The sequence below is a fragment of the Pinus tabuliformis genome, chromosome 4_1, assembly GCF_031772625.1.
Source record: "Pinus tabuliformis cultivar Carrire ecotype Pingquan chromosome 4_1, CPIR1, whole genome shotgun sequence".
In the NCBI taxonomy this organism is placed as follows: Eukaryota; Viridiplantae; Streptophyta; class Pinopsida; order Pinales; family Pinaceae; genus Pinus; species Pinus tabuliformis.
In genome coordinates, this window is record NC_142303.1 from 138,640,923 (window position 1) to 138,655,860 (window position 14,938).

The window sequence follows — 14,938 nt, forward strand, 5'->3', positions numbered from 1 at the left end:
CTTCATCTTCACTTTCGTTTAGATTCCTTGCTACTTGTCATGCAATTGAATGGTGTGTATAATGTGCAAAACCAAGTCCTATTTAGAAAATACCTATGAGTTAAGTTGTTGGTATGTGAATTTGAAACCATTACTTTCATTCATGTTCCTAGAGCCCAAAATAACTATGTAGATACAATTTCAAATAAAATTCTATGTTGGCATTTGTCACATGTATACCACAGAAGACCAGGGAAAATTTTAAGAACCCCCCCTAAATTTATAAATATAATAAATAGGCGAATCTCCATGGTATATAGGAAAAATGGAAGGCGATTTTATCAATAATATAATATGTATATATAATTTTTTGGCGAATCTCTCACCAGGCATGGCGAATATTTTACTCAATTATAAAATCTTGTAAGATCTTGGCGAGTCTTTCACCAAATAATAAAACTTTGTAAAGTCCTAGTGAATCTTAGCATAGGCTACATGCTGGTTTAATTCCCCCATTTAAATAGGCTATATTCCAGGTGAATACCATGGGTCAATACCATGTGCCATTTTGGTGAATACTATGGGTCAATACCATGTGCCATTTTTATTTTTATTAATTCTAATATTAGGGTTAATAATGGTTTTTTGCATGGTATTAATAACAATCTAGCCATGGTATTTGTCCCATAGTATTTTGGCCATAGGTTTCACCTAAATATAACCCATTTTTTGAGTGTTCGTAAATATAAGGTGACTTATGGAGTAAATATAAAAAAATGTTTTATTTGTTTACCATACCTCTGGTTTATTTATATTTTTATTAATTTACCATACCTCTTTTACAAATATGGTATTTGGCCCATAGGATTCACTTAAATAAAACCTCTTTCTTGAGCCTTCATAAATAGAACGAGGGTTATGGACTAAATATAAAAAGATGTTTTATTTATTTACGATACATCTAGTTTATTTATATTTTTATTTATTTACCATACCTTTTGAGTAAGTATAAAAAGATGTTTTATTTATTTACCATACCTCCACTTTACTTATATTTTTATTTGTTTACACCCTTACATGTATATAAGGTGACTTATGGAGTAAATATAAAAAATGTTTTATTTATTTACCATACCTCTCATTTATTTATATTTTTATTAATTTACCATACCTCTTTTATAAATATGGTATTTGGCCCATAGGATTCACTTAAATAAAATCGATTCTTGAAAATGGGCAAATGGATTCACGTAAATAAAACCTATTCTTGAAAATGGGCGAATGGAAGGTTGTAAGTCCTAATTTCAAGGGCTAAATTTACCTTTTTTACCCTCTCCCTTAAAATAAGGTGGGCTATTTGAGGTGATTTGTAAAAATGTACTATGATACAAAATATTCGCCCACTAAAAATTTAAAACCCCTTAATTTCGCCAAAGGGCGAACATTTGCCCCTAAAATTATCCTTGCAGAAGACAACCATAAATAAAACACATGGTGTACCATCACCGTCATATAAAAATGCATAATCATATTATGTATGATATAAGTGTTTCGAGCCCATAGCTCTAAATACATCAGATATACCCATAACATGTTCCAAAAATCACAACCAAAGGGACCCACATGTCCCCATATCTAGTCACTATCTGGAGGATCTCGCACCAAAGGCTCTGCTCCACTTACACATAGATCATGTACTGCGTGACCAGCCATCACCATGTGCCGCATGATGCCTCGCCACTGTGAGGAAAGGCCAGTACACTCATCTATGAATCGATTGTCTAACTCATGCCATCTACACTATGAAACTCTGATCAAGAGGACCTCACATGATCCGGACTTAAATAGGAATGCAACAAATTACAGAGATAACCATAAACACAGATATGCAGTGGAAATAATACTTCATTTCATTAATGTAAAATACTGAAATATGCTTACAAACAGTAATGGAAGTAAACTAGCTAGGGCGATGGTAGCTTATCTATGAGAAGAGATGTGGTGGCTACATGCCTCTGAACTGTGTTACAATGAGGCTTGAAGGCCTATTTATTGTTGAGAAACAATGGAAAACCCTTAACATTCCAAAACCTAACCCTAGAATATGAAACACCAAACTGTGGGCCCCGTTTGAGTAAATTGGTACACCAACTTCCCGGGGTCGTAACTTTGGCATACGATCTCCGTTTGACGCGTACAATAGCTCGTTAGACAGATCTATCCGAGCACTACCACTTTGGGAGGCAACATGGGTCCATGGACCCATGTTGCCCCAGATTTCCCAAAAAACGTCGTTTAGGGCCTCAAAACGGCTCCGGAAGTTTAGGACCCGAAAAACTACTAAAAATAGTAAGTTGTGCTACAATTAAGGAAACTGAAAATGATGAGAGAAACAATGGTGGGGGTCCAAGTGGACTTGGCAGGTGGCCACCAATATCCACCTAGATCATTCCTCCCCCCTTAGGAAGCAATGGTCCTCATTGCGTTGAGTTCCTCCATGAGATGAGGAAACTTTTGCTGAACTTGTTCCCTGGTGAGCCATTTGCCCTGGTGAAGGAGTTGGCCTGCTTTGACAACTCGATACAGTTGGATATTCTGTTGGCGAGTGTTCTTGATCTGTGTGTCCATGATCCGATCAGCTGCAACTTGTTCCATGCAATCTGGATTTAATTCTGTGGGTGTGAGCTGTTCTGCAATGTCGGATGTGTCTAACAATGGTGGAAAGTATGGTTGAAGGCGGTCCACATTGAACACTGGATGCAGGCCAAGGAGTGGGGGAATGTTGAGCTCAAATGCATTGTCTCCCACAGCCTTAGTAATGGTGTAAGGACCATATCGGAGTGGTCTTAGTTTTCGATAGGCTCCAGTAAGGCGTTCCTTTTGCAAATGCAACCAGACTTTGTCACCCACCTGAAACTTGTGTGGCACCCGATGTTGATCATGTCGCTACTTGTACTTGGCATTTGATTTCTCCAGAATGTCATGGACCTGCTGGCGAATATGTTGGATGCGCTCAATGAAGCTAGTGGCCTTATCTGTTTCGGATTGGACATGAGCTGAATTTATGTGAGTAGCTCCAAGTGGCATGGCCACATCAATGGGGCATAGTGGCTGGAATCCCAAACCCACCTAAAAAGGGCTATGGCCAGTGGAGCTGTGAAGAGCTCGGTTGTAGCTGTGTTGAACATAGAGGAGGCTCTCGTCCCATGTGCGTGGATGCTTTGAGTTATACATGCGCAGAATGTGCACAATCATCCTATTGACAACCTCTGTCTGACCATCAGTTTGAGGATGGAAGGCTGTGGACTTCGTGAGTTTGGTCTCTAGCATTGACCAAAGACTGGAACAAAATGTGTTGAGGAACCGACTATCCTGATCTTAGATGATAGACTGTGGGATCCCAAAGTGCACCCACACTCGTTCAAAGAAGAGTTTAGTAGTGGCTTCTGCTGTGGTACTCTTCTTGCAAGCCGCCATAATGGCCATCTTCGAGAACCTGTCGACGACCACAAAAACACAGTCATTTCCATGCTTAGTGGAAGTAAGGCCTCACATGTAATCCATTGAGATGGATTCCCAAGGTCGACTAGGGGTAGGCAACGGGGTATAGAGGCCATGCTTCTTGATGGTCGGCTTGGCGATCGCACAAGCAGTACATGATCTGATGTACTTCCCAACATCATGTCGAAGATTCGGCCAATAGAAATAATTTTGCAGTACTGCGACTATTTTCTCGACCCCGAAATGCCCAGCAGCCCGACTGTTGTGTGCTTCCCAAATCATCTTGGCACGCTCGCTTGAAGGAACACAAAGGTGACCTAGGTGGCATAACAGGGCATCCTGGAGGTGAAAATCTGGAACATGCCGACCCTCCAAGAGTTTCTGGTATGTGTGGCCAAATTCTGGGTCGCTTTTGTAGAGAAGTGGCCAATCAGAAGTCTCGTGCCCACAAGAGTTGAGCACGGTGGTTAATGCCATGATCGGTGGTCGACTGAGGTAATCTGCAACATTATTGGTGCTGCCCTTCTTATACTTGATATTCAAGTGGAACTGTTGCAGGTATGTAGACCACTTCTGATGGCGATCATTCTGCAATTTCCCTTGGGTCTGTATGAACTGCAGGGGTCGGTGGTTGGTGTGGATGACCGTTTCCTTCCCCAAAATGTAATGCTTCCATTGTTAGCAAGCCTGCACAATGGAATACATCTTTTTATCATAAGTGGGGTACTTCCGGACTGTGTCTGAAAGTGTTTCACTGTGAGATGCCATTAGATGTCCATGTTGAGTAAGGACTGCCCCAATCGCATAGTCAGACGCATCTGTCTCGACCTCAAATGGTTGTTGTAAATCTGGTAACGCGAGCACTGGTGCCGTGGAGAGGCAATCCTTCAACTCTATGAATGCCATTTGTTGAGATTTAGACCAAAGGAATTTTTCTTTCGCTCCTCCCTTGGTGACCTGACTCAAGGGCCAAGTAATATGAGAAAACCCCAACACGAACCTGCGGTAGAAGTTGGCAAGACCTAGAAAGCTGCACAGCTCTACTAGAGTGGTTGGAGATGGCCAATCCCGAATGACTTGGATCTTGGCTGGATCCACATGCACCCCTTGTTCATCAATGATGTATCCCAGATACTGAACCTGGGTCATGCCAAAAGCGCATTTCTCCAAATTGGCACATAGCTTGTGTTGCCGCAGTGTTTGGAGAACCTGTCGGATGTGGTGGAGGTGCTCTTCCCAATTTTGGCTGAAGATCAGAATGTCATCCAAGTATACTACTACAAATGAGTTGGTGAATGGCCGCAAGATGTCATCCGTTAGCCTCATGAAGGTTTTAGGAGCATTCGTCAATCTGAAGGGCATAACCAACCATTCGAAAAGGCCCTCCTTGGATTTGAAGGTAGTCTTCCACACATCAGAGGGTTTGATTGGTACCTGGTGATATCCTGACTTCAAATCAATCTTGCTGAAATATTTCGCCCCTTTTAGTTGGTCCAGGAGGTCATCAATCCGCGGGATCAGGTACCTATTACGGACAGTGATCTTGTTCAGCGCCTGATAGTCAATACAGAGTCTCCACGTCCCATCCTTCTTCTGTACCAATACGATCGGGCTCCCACAAGGCGACGAACTCGGACGGATGTGACCTTTCTGCAGGAGCTCCTGAATCTCCCTCTTGATTTCATCGTTGTCTAAAACAGAGCGGCGATAAACTGGTCCATTGGGTAGCGACGCACCTGGGGTCAGATCGATGGAGTGCTTGACCTGACAGTGTAGTGGAACCCCTGCGGGGGAGGTGAATATGTCCTCGTACTCCTCCACGACCTTGTCCATCTGTAGTTGTCGTGCGGAGGGGCCCTGTCTGGAGGCCTCGGCTCCCGTCTTCTTCTTTCCTTGAGGGAATATCATCAGGAAAACAAATTTCCCAGTTTTGGAAATGATCTTACTGCATTGTTTTGCAGTAATCAAAGAGATAGCGGTAGGTGGTGCTACCTCTGGTATCCTGTACAACTTATTTCCTAATGTAATAATAACATCACGACGCCTTGATTCATACGCATCATGTCGCTTCCACAAGTATGGTTGTCCCAATAATACATCACAAACTTCAAGGGGAGCAATGTCACACAATACCTCATCCGTGAAGGGCTTGATGTTGTATGGAAGGCGACACTGCTGGCTCATGCGAAGATCTCGTCCTTGGTGAGGCCACCCAATGGTGTATGGTTGTGGATGTGCTATGGTCGGTAAGCCCAACCGCTTCACGACCTCTGTCGAAATGAGGTTCTTTTGGCTCCCACTATCAACAATGAACTGCAACGCGGAGCCCTCTACCCACATCTAGGAGTGGAAGAGACGCTCCTCCTCCTCTGGATCTTCGGGTTCGTTTTTTTGGATCTTGGCGGTAGCAACAGTGGCGTTGGGATCCGCATCAATGATTTGCTTCCCTTTGTCATTCCCCTTGTCGGGTTCTGACTCAGAGTCAGAACATGCATCTGATTTGGAAACCTTTAGCTCAGCCACCAATGACTGCTTGGCCCAACACTCACTTGTGTTGTGAGTGGAGCTCTTATGGAACTCACACCATTTTCCCATGTCCTTTTTCGGCTTCACGGCGCTGTTCTTTGCTTGCAGCTTCGACGGGTTGTCTTGGGCTGCCCCGCTTTGGCTTTGTCCTTTGTTATGTGGTTTAGGGGCACCTTTCCCCTGCTTTGGATTCGCAGATCCAAAGTCTCGCTTCTTTTGTTTAAACTTCTGCTCGACCTTGACGGCATATCGCTATGCTGTGCCGAGCGAGGAGATGTTCAAGAATTGTATTTCTTCCTAGATGCACTTGTGCAGGCAGTCACGGTATTTGAGTATCAAATGATGCTCTGAATCCTTGATACCCAACTTTGTGTGAAGGGTATGGAAAAGATTGGTGAACTCCGGCACGTCTTGGTCCCTTCCCTGCTGCAGCGTGGTCCACTTTATGTATTCATCCTCATAGCTTCTGACAGGGTAGTATTGCTCCTTGATGGCATCCCGGAATGAATTCGAGGTGGGTGCGGCTGGAAATAGTGAGCCAGTACTTTCATCCTTCTGCTCGCAGTAGGTTTCCCACTAGTCCTTGACGTGGGGGGCTGCTTTGAGAAGAGCGAAAACAATCTTTTCCCGACTCGAAAATTCATGAACAGAAAAATAACCCTCTAGCAGATTTAACCATTTATCTACGGCATCTGCGTCTATCTGACCCTTGAATATGGGGATTTCAAAATTAACTTGTACCTTAAAGGGTGTTGCGTTTCCAGAGTAGCTGTTGGAAGATGATGCGTCGCTTCTGGGTAACCGCTGAAGGATCTGGGCAAACCTGTCCATCATCGTGTTCCGTTGTCGCTCGAGGGCTTCTTCGAGCAAGATTTTGATAGGATCTCCTGCCCCCTCATCTTTCTTCTCATCCGCCATGGGAGGCCATCGGGATTTGCGAGGCTATTCTTGCAAAGGTTCGACCAGTTCAAGCCCTAACTCCTTATATCCCGACCTTGTTGGGGACATGCAAAGAAAAACACAGAAAAAGCAGACCACTCTGATACCACTGATCCGGACTTAAACAGGAACGCAAAAAATTACAGAGATAACCATAAACACAGATATGCAGCGGAAATAACACTTCATTTCATTAATGTAAAATACTGAAATATGCTTACAAACAGTAATGGAAATAAACTAGCTAGGGCGATGGTAGCTTATCTCTGAGAAGAGATGTGGTGGCTACATGCCTCTGAACTGTGTTACAATGAGGCTCGAAGGCCTATTTATTGTTGAGAAACAATGGAAAACCCTTAACATTCCAAAACCTAACCCTAGAAGATGAAACACCAAACTGTGGGCCCCGTTTGGGTAAATTGGTATACCAACTTCTCGGGGTCGTAACTTTGGCATACGATCTCTGTTTGATGCGTACAATAGCTCGTTAGAAAGATCTATCCGAGCACTACCACATTGGGAAGCAACATCGGTCCATGGACCGATGTTGCTCCAGATTTCCCAAAAAACATCGTTTAGGGCCTCAAAACGGCTCCGGAAGTTTAGGACCTGAAAAACTGCTAAAAATAGTAAGTTGTGCTACAATTAAGGAAACTGAAAATGATGAGAGAAACAATGGTGGGGGTCCAAGCGGACTTGGCAGGTGGCCACCAATATCCACCTGGATCATTCCTCCCCCCTTAGGAAGCAATGGTCCCCATTGCGTTGAGTTCCTCCATGAGATGAGGAAACTTTTCCTGAACTTGTTCCCTGGTGAGCCACTTGCCCTGGTGAAGGAGTTGGCCTGCTTTGACAACTCAATACAGTTGGATATTTTGTTGGTGAGTGTTCTTGATCTGTGTGTCCATGATCTGATCAGTTGCAGCTTGTTCCATGCAATCTGGATTTAATTCTGTGGGTGTGAGCTGTTCTGCAATGTCGGATGTGTCTAGCAATGGTGGAAAGTATGGTCGAAGGCGGTCCGCATTGAACACTGGGTGCAAGCCAAGGAATGGGGGAATGCTGAGCTCAAATGCATTGTCTCCCATAGACTTAGTAATGGTGTAAGGACCATATCGGAGTGGTCTTAGTTTTCGATAGGCTCCAGTAAGGCGTTCCTTTTGCAAATGCAACCAGACTTTGTCACCCACCTGAAACTTGTGTGGCACCCGATGTTGATCATGTCGCTGCTTGTACTTGGCATTTGATTTCTCCAGAATGTCATGGACCTGCTGGCGAATATGTTGGATGCGCTCAATGAAGCTAGTGGCCTTATCTATTTCGGACTGGACATGAGCTGAATTTATGTGAGTAGCTGCAAGTGGCATGTCCACATCAATGGGGCATAGTGGCTGGAATCCCAAACCCACCTGAAAAGGGCTATGGCCAGTGGAGCTGTGAAGAGATCGGTTGTAGCTGTACTGAACATAGGGGAGGCTCTCGTCGCATGTGCGTGGATGCTTTGAGTTATACATGCACAGAATGTGCACAATCATCCTATTGACAACCTCAGTCTGGCCATCAGTTTGAGGATGGAAGGCTGTGGACTTCGTGAGTTTGGTGTCCAACATTGACCAAAGACTGGACCAAAATGTGCTGAGGAACCGCCTGTCCCGATCTAAGATGATAGACTGTGGGATCCCAAAGTGCACCCACACTCGTTCAAAGAAGAGTTTAGCAGTGGCTTCTGCTGTGATACTCTTCTTGTAGGCCGCCATAATGGCCATCTTCGAGAATCTGTCGATGACCACAAAAACACAGTCATTTCCATGCTTAGTGGAAGGAAGGCCTGACATGTAATCCATGGAGATGGATTCCCGAGGTCGACTAGGGGTAGGCAACGGGGTATAGAGGTCATGATTCTTGATGGTCAGCTTGGCGATGGCACAAGCAATACATGATCTGATATACTTCCCAACATCCTGTCGAAGATTCGGCCAATAGAAATAATTTTGCATTACTGCGACTGTTTTCTCGACCCCGAAATGCCCAGCAGTCCAACTATTGTGTGCTTCCCAAATCATCTTGGCACGCTTGCTTGAAGGAACACAAAGGTGACCCAGGTGGCATAACAGAGCATCCTGGAGGTGAAAATCTGGGACATGTCGACCCTCCAAGAGTGTCTGGTATGTGTGGCCGAATTCTGGGTCGCTATTGTAGAGAAGTGGCCAATCAGAAGTCTTGTGCCCACAAAAGTTGAGCACGGTGGTTAATGCCATGATCGGTGGTCGACTGAGGCAATCTGCAACATTATTGGTGCTGCCCTTCTTATACTTGATATTCAAGTGGAACTGTTGCAGGTATGTAGACCACTTCTGATGGCGATCATTCTGAAATTTCCCTTGGGTCTGTATGAACTGTAGGGGTCGATGGTTGGTGTGGATGACCGTTTCCTTCCCCAAAATGTAATGCTTCCATTGTCGGCAGGCCTGCACAATGGAATACATCTCTTTATCATAAGTGAGGTACTTCTGGACTGTGTCTGAAAGTGTTTCAATGTGATATGCCACTGGATGTCCATGTTGAGTAAGGACTGCCCCAATCGCATAGTCAAAGGCATCTGTCTCGACCTCAAACGGTTGTTGTAAATCTAGTAACGCGAGCACTGGTGGCATGCAGAGGCAATCCTTCAATTCTATGAATGCCTTTTGTTGAGATTCAGACCAAAAGAATTTTGCTTTCACTCCTCACTTGGTGACTTGACTCAAGGGCCAAGTAATATGAGAAAACCCCAACACGAACCTGCGGTAGAAGTTGGCAAGACCTAGAAAGCTGCGCAGCTCTGTTAGAGTGGTTGGAGATGGCCAATCTCGAATGACTTGGATCTTGGCTAGATCCACATGCACCCCCTGTTCATCAATGATGTATCCTAGATACTGAACCTGGGTCATGCCAAAAGTGCATTTCTCCAAATTGGCACATAGCTTGTGTTGCCGCAGTGTTTGGAGAACCTGTCGGATGTGGTGGAGGTGCTCTTCTCAACTCTAGCTGAAGATCAGAATGTCATCCAAGTATACTACTACAAATGAGTTGGTGAATAGCTGCAAGATGTCATCCATTAGCCTCATGAAGGTTGCAGGAGCATTCGTTAATCCGAAAGGCATAACCAACCATTCAAAAAGGCCCTCCTTGGATTTTAAAGTAGTCTTCCACACATCAGAGGGTTCGATTGGTACCTGGTGATATCCTGACTTCAGATCGATCTTGCTGAAATATTTCACCCCCTTTAGTTGGTCCAGGAGGTCATCAATCCGCGGGGTCGGGTACCTATTACCGACAGTTATCTTGCTCAGTGCCTGATAGTCAATACAGAGTCACCATGTCCCATATTTCTTCTGTACCAACACGATCGGGCTCCCACATGTCGATGAACTTGGACTGATGTGACCTTTCTGCAGGAGCTCCTGAATCTGCCTCTTGATTTCATTGTTCTCTAGAACGGAGCGGCGATAAATTGGTCCATTGGGTAGCGGCGCACCTGGGGTCAGATCGATGGAGTGCTTGACCTGACAGTGCAGTGGAACCCCTGCGGAGGAGGTGAAGATGTCCTCGTACTCCTCCACGACCTTGTCCATCTGTAGTTGTTGTGCGGAGGGGCCCTGTCTGGAGGCCGTGGCCACCGTCTTCTTCTTTTCTTGAGGGCGTATCATTAGGAAAACAAATTTCCCGGTTTTGGAAATGATCTTACTGCATTGTTTTGCAGTAATCAAAGAGATAGCTGTAGGTGGTGCTACCTCTGGTATCCTGTACAACTTATTTCCCAATGTAATAATAACAACACGGGGCCTTGATTCATACACAGTATGTCGCTTCCACAAGTATGGTTGTCCTAATAATACATCACAAACTTCAAGGGGAGCAATGTCACACAATACCTCATCCGTGAAGGGCTTGATGTTGTATGGAAGGCGACACTACTGGCTCACGCGAAGATCTCATCCTTGGTGAAGCCACCCGATGGTGTACGGTTGTGGATGTGCTGTGGTCGGTAAGCCCAACCGCTTCACGACCTCTACCGAAATGAGGTTCTTTTGGATCCCACTATCAACAATGAACTGCAACGCGGAGCCCTTTACCCACATCTGGGAGTGGAAGAGACGCTCCTCCTCCTCTGGATCTTCGGGTTCATTTTTCTGGATCTTGGCAGTATCAACAATGGCGTTGGGATCCGCATAAATGATTTTCTTCCCTTTGTCATTCCCCTTGTCGGGTTCTGACTCAGAGTTGGAACATGCATCTGATTCGGAAACCTTTAGTTCAGCCACAAGTGACTGCTTGGCCCGACACTCACTTATGTTGTGAGTGGAGCTCTTATGGAACTCACACCATTTTCTCGTGTCCTTTTTCGGCTTCACGGCGCTGTTCTTTGCTTGCAGCTTCGACGGGTTGTCTTGGGCTACCCCACCTTGGCTTTGTCCTTTGTTCTGTGGTTTAGGGGCACCTTTCCCCTGCTTTGGATTTGCAGATCCAAAGTCTCGCTTCTTTTGTTTAAACTTTTGCTCGACCTTAACGGCATATCGGTATGCTGTGCCGAGCGAGGAGATGTTCAAGAATTGTATTTCTTCCTGGATGTACTTGTGCAGGTAGCCGCGGTATTTGAGTATCAAATGATGCTCTGAATCCTTGATACCCAACTTTGTGCGAAGGGTATGGAAAAGATTGGTGAACTCCGACACGTCTTGGTCCCTTCCCTGCCGCATCGTGGTCCACTTTATGTATTCATCCTCATAGCTTCCGACAGGGTAGTACTGCTCCTTGATGGCATCTTGGAATGAATTCTAGGTGGGTGCGGCTGAAAATAGTGAGCCAGTACTTTCATGCTTTTGCTCGCAGTTGGTTTCCGACCAGTCCTTGACGTGGGGGGCTGCTTTGAGAAGAGCGAAAACAATCTTTTCCCGACTCGAAAATTCATGAACAGAAAAATAACCCTCTAGCAAATTTAACCATTTGTCTACGGCATCTGCGTCTATCTGACCCTCGAATATGGGGATTTCAAAATTAACTTGTACCTTAAAGGGTGTTGCGTTTCCAGAGTAGCTGTTGGAAGACGATGCGTCGCTTCTGGGTAGCCGCTGAAGGATCTGGGAAAACCTGTCCATCATCGCGTTCCGTTGTCGCTTGAGGGCTTCTTTAAGCAAGATTTAGATAGGATCTCCTGCCCCCTCATCTTTCTTCTCATCTGCCATGGGAGGCCGTCGGGAGTTGCGAGGCTGGTCTTGCAAAGGTTCGACCAGTTCAAGCCCTAACTCCTTATATCCCGACCTTGTTGGGGACATGCAAAGAAAAACAGAGAAAAAGCAGACCGCTCTGATACGACTAATCCGGACTTAAATAGGAATGCAACAAATTACAGAGATAACCATAAGCATAGATATGCAGCGGAAATAATACTTCATTTCTTTAATGTAAAATACTGAAATATGCTTACAAACAGTGATGGAAATAAACTATCTAGGGCGGTGGTAGCTTATCTCTGAGAAGAGATGTGGTGGCTACATGCCTCTGAACTGTGTTACAATGAGGCTCGAAGGCCTATTTATTCTTGAGAAACAATGGAAAACCCTTAACATTCCAAAACCTAACCCTAGAAGATGAAACACCAAACTGTGGGCCCGTTTGGGTAAATTGGTACACCAACTTCCTGGGGTCGTAACTTTGGCATACGATCTCCGTTTGACACGTACAATAGCTCGTTAGAAAGATCTATCTGAGCACTACCACTTTGGGAGGCAACATGGGTCTCGGGACCCATGTTGGCCCATATTTCCCAAAAAACGTCGTTTAGGGCGTCAAAACAGCTCCAGAAGTTCAGGACCTGAAAAACTGCTAAAAATAGTAAGTTGTGCTACAATTCAGGAAACTGAAAATGATGAGAGAAACAATGGTGGGGGTCCAGGTGGACTTGGGAGGTGGCCACCAATATCTACCTGGATCATCACACCTCCTATGTAGATCAGAGAGTAGCACACTATCCTCTGGACCCTGATGTGATGACGATGTTCTCCAATATGCAGCCCCAGGCGATGTGGCTTGTCCTGCATATCGTGCCGATTTCACCTATGCTATGTCTACATACCACATATTTGACACTCAGTACCATATACATGTGATAAAAATATGAAATTTACCATAAAAATAACAACTTAATAATTACCTTTTGGTCCTCATGCTTGCCCAGGTGGAAGTGCTAAGTTAGGATCACCCTGATAGTTCATCCCGCTATAAGGATAATCGTCAATGTAGAGGGGTATCCAATCCCATTGTGTGAGAAAGACAAGTTGAAATACTTGTTCGACTACCCCTCCTCCTCCTCAATGCAATAACTTCCCCTAGTGGTGCATCCTGGGCTCCTATGGTCCCCAACCTCAGATCTATACATGAGGACGGATAGTGGGTATCTTCTCAAAGATGAATGCACATAGTATTGTAGCAAAAGCATAGTCACGGTTCACCTACCTCCTGCATAGAATTAATTGTAAATTCATCGACAACAACATCATCTAGGCTCACTCATAGTAGGTCCCAGCCAAAACACTCTCAACTAGCGTCATCTGCCCACCAATGGTGTGGTGGAACGTCTGGCTGCCCAAGACCTGTAGCACATCTGTGGCAACAACTCGTGTCTATAGCCTATCTAGATCACCAATCGGGATGGTCATTCCCTTTACACACACATCCCGTGGATAATGGCGCTCCATAAACTATTTAATGTTCCTCCCATGAGGCAACACGAGATGTATATCCACCACCACCCCTAGGGGACGGAGTCCGGTCAAGAAATAAATATCATGTAATGTGAGCTCGATCTTCTACCTTTTCACTACAAAGACCTCCTGGTCTAGATTTGACAAGTCACAATTCCATATAGCAAGGGCTCACCTACCCTCATCATTGGGTTCTCTACCAATTTGAGAACCCATAGCGAACTAATGCCCCTGGAACACCCTAATCCCTCTGAATCTCGGATTGAAGGGTATACAGGTCTCGCTCATGCCAGTTGATTTTTAGCTCTATCATGCCTACAAAACACCACATGTCTTGTAAGTTCAGATAAGAAAACACTGGTCTACACTAATCAACCTACAACCCCCACCAAGCTAGGAGACCACCCCTCCTTTCAGTTCCAAATTGCAGTTTTCTGCCTAGAAAGAGCAATCTCACAGGTTTTCACTTGTTTCTTGTGAGCCAAATCACACTTCTGGGCCCAAGAAGTGTGATGCGACCATGAAGAGGAGAAGGGTCTCACAGGGAGCTATCAGGTGCCAAAAATGAGGAAATAAACCACTGAAATTTAACAGATGAGTAAGGCCACCTACCTGAAAGTTGCAGATCCTGATTCCGATGGTACGTTTGTTTGCTATGATCTCCACAATATTTAGGGCCTTTTCCTCTTTTCCAAATTCACCACATCTCACTTAGAAAATGAATTCAAATTGGAGGGAAAACGTCCATTCATGGAACAATCCACAATTTTTCTATCGCCCGTTGCGACCAAAGCATAGCTCAGTTTGACAAACCATCAGCACCACTATAAATCTCCCATCAATTACTATAATGGGTCTTCCTTAGTATTTGATGATTTGACACTTCACTAGGAAGTCATTTTTCCATGAAGGGTTACTTCGTCACCTCTCAAAATCGAACTTCTTCATATGCGACACTTGTACTTTGGGGACCACCTTCCTTTGCCACTTGTCATCTCACGTGTCAATATTCATCATGAGTAACCACCATTTACTTATGATTTCATGGTCCGCACCAAGCCTATTGTGTTTGATAGTGTCATCGAGTCACCCTTGTTCAGAGCATCTACGATGAGTCACCTTTGCATCCATGGAGTCTGTTTTGTATCCCACTATATCATGTCATAATATTCCATCCATATTTACATATCGTTCATCCTGTGTTGCCCATTTTGGCCTCCAGTCATACTATCCCCATCCCCTCTGGAGTT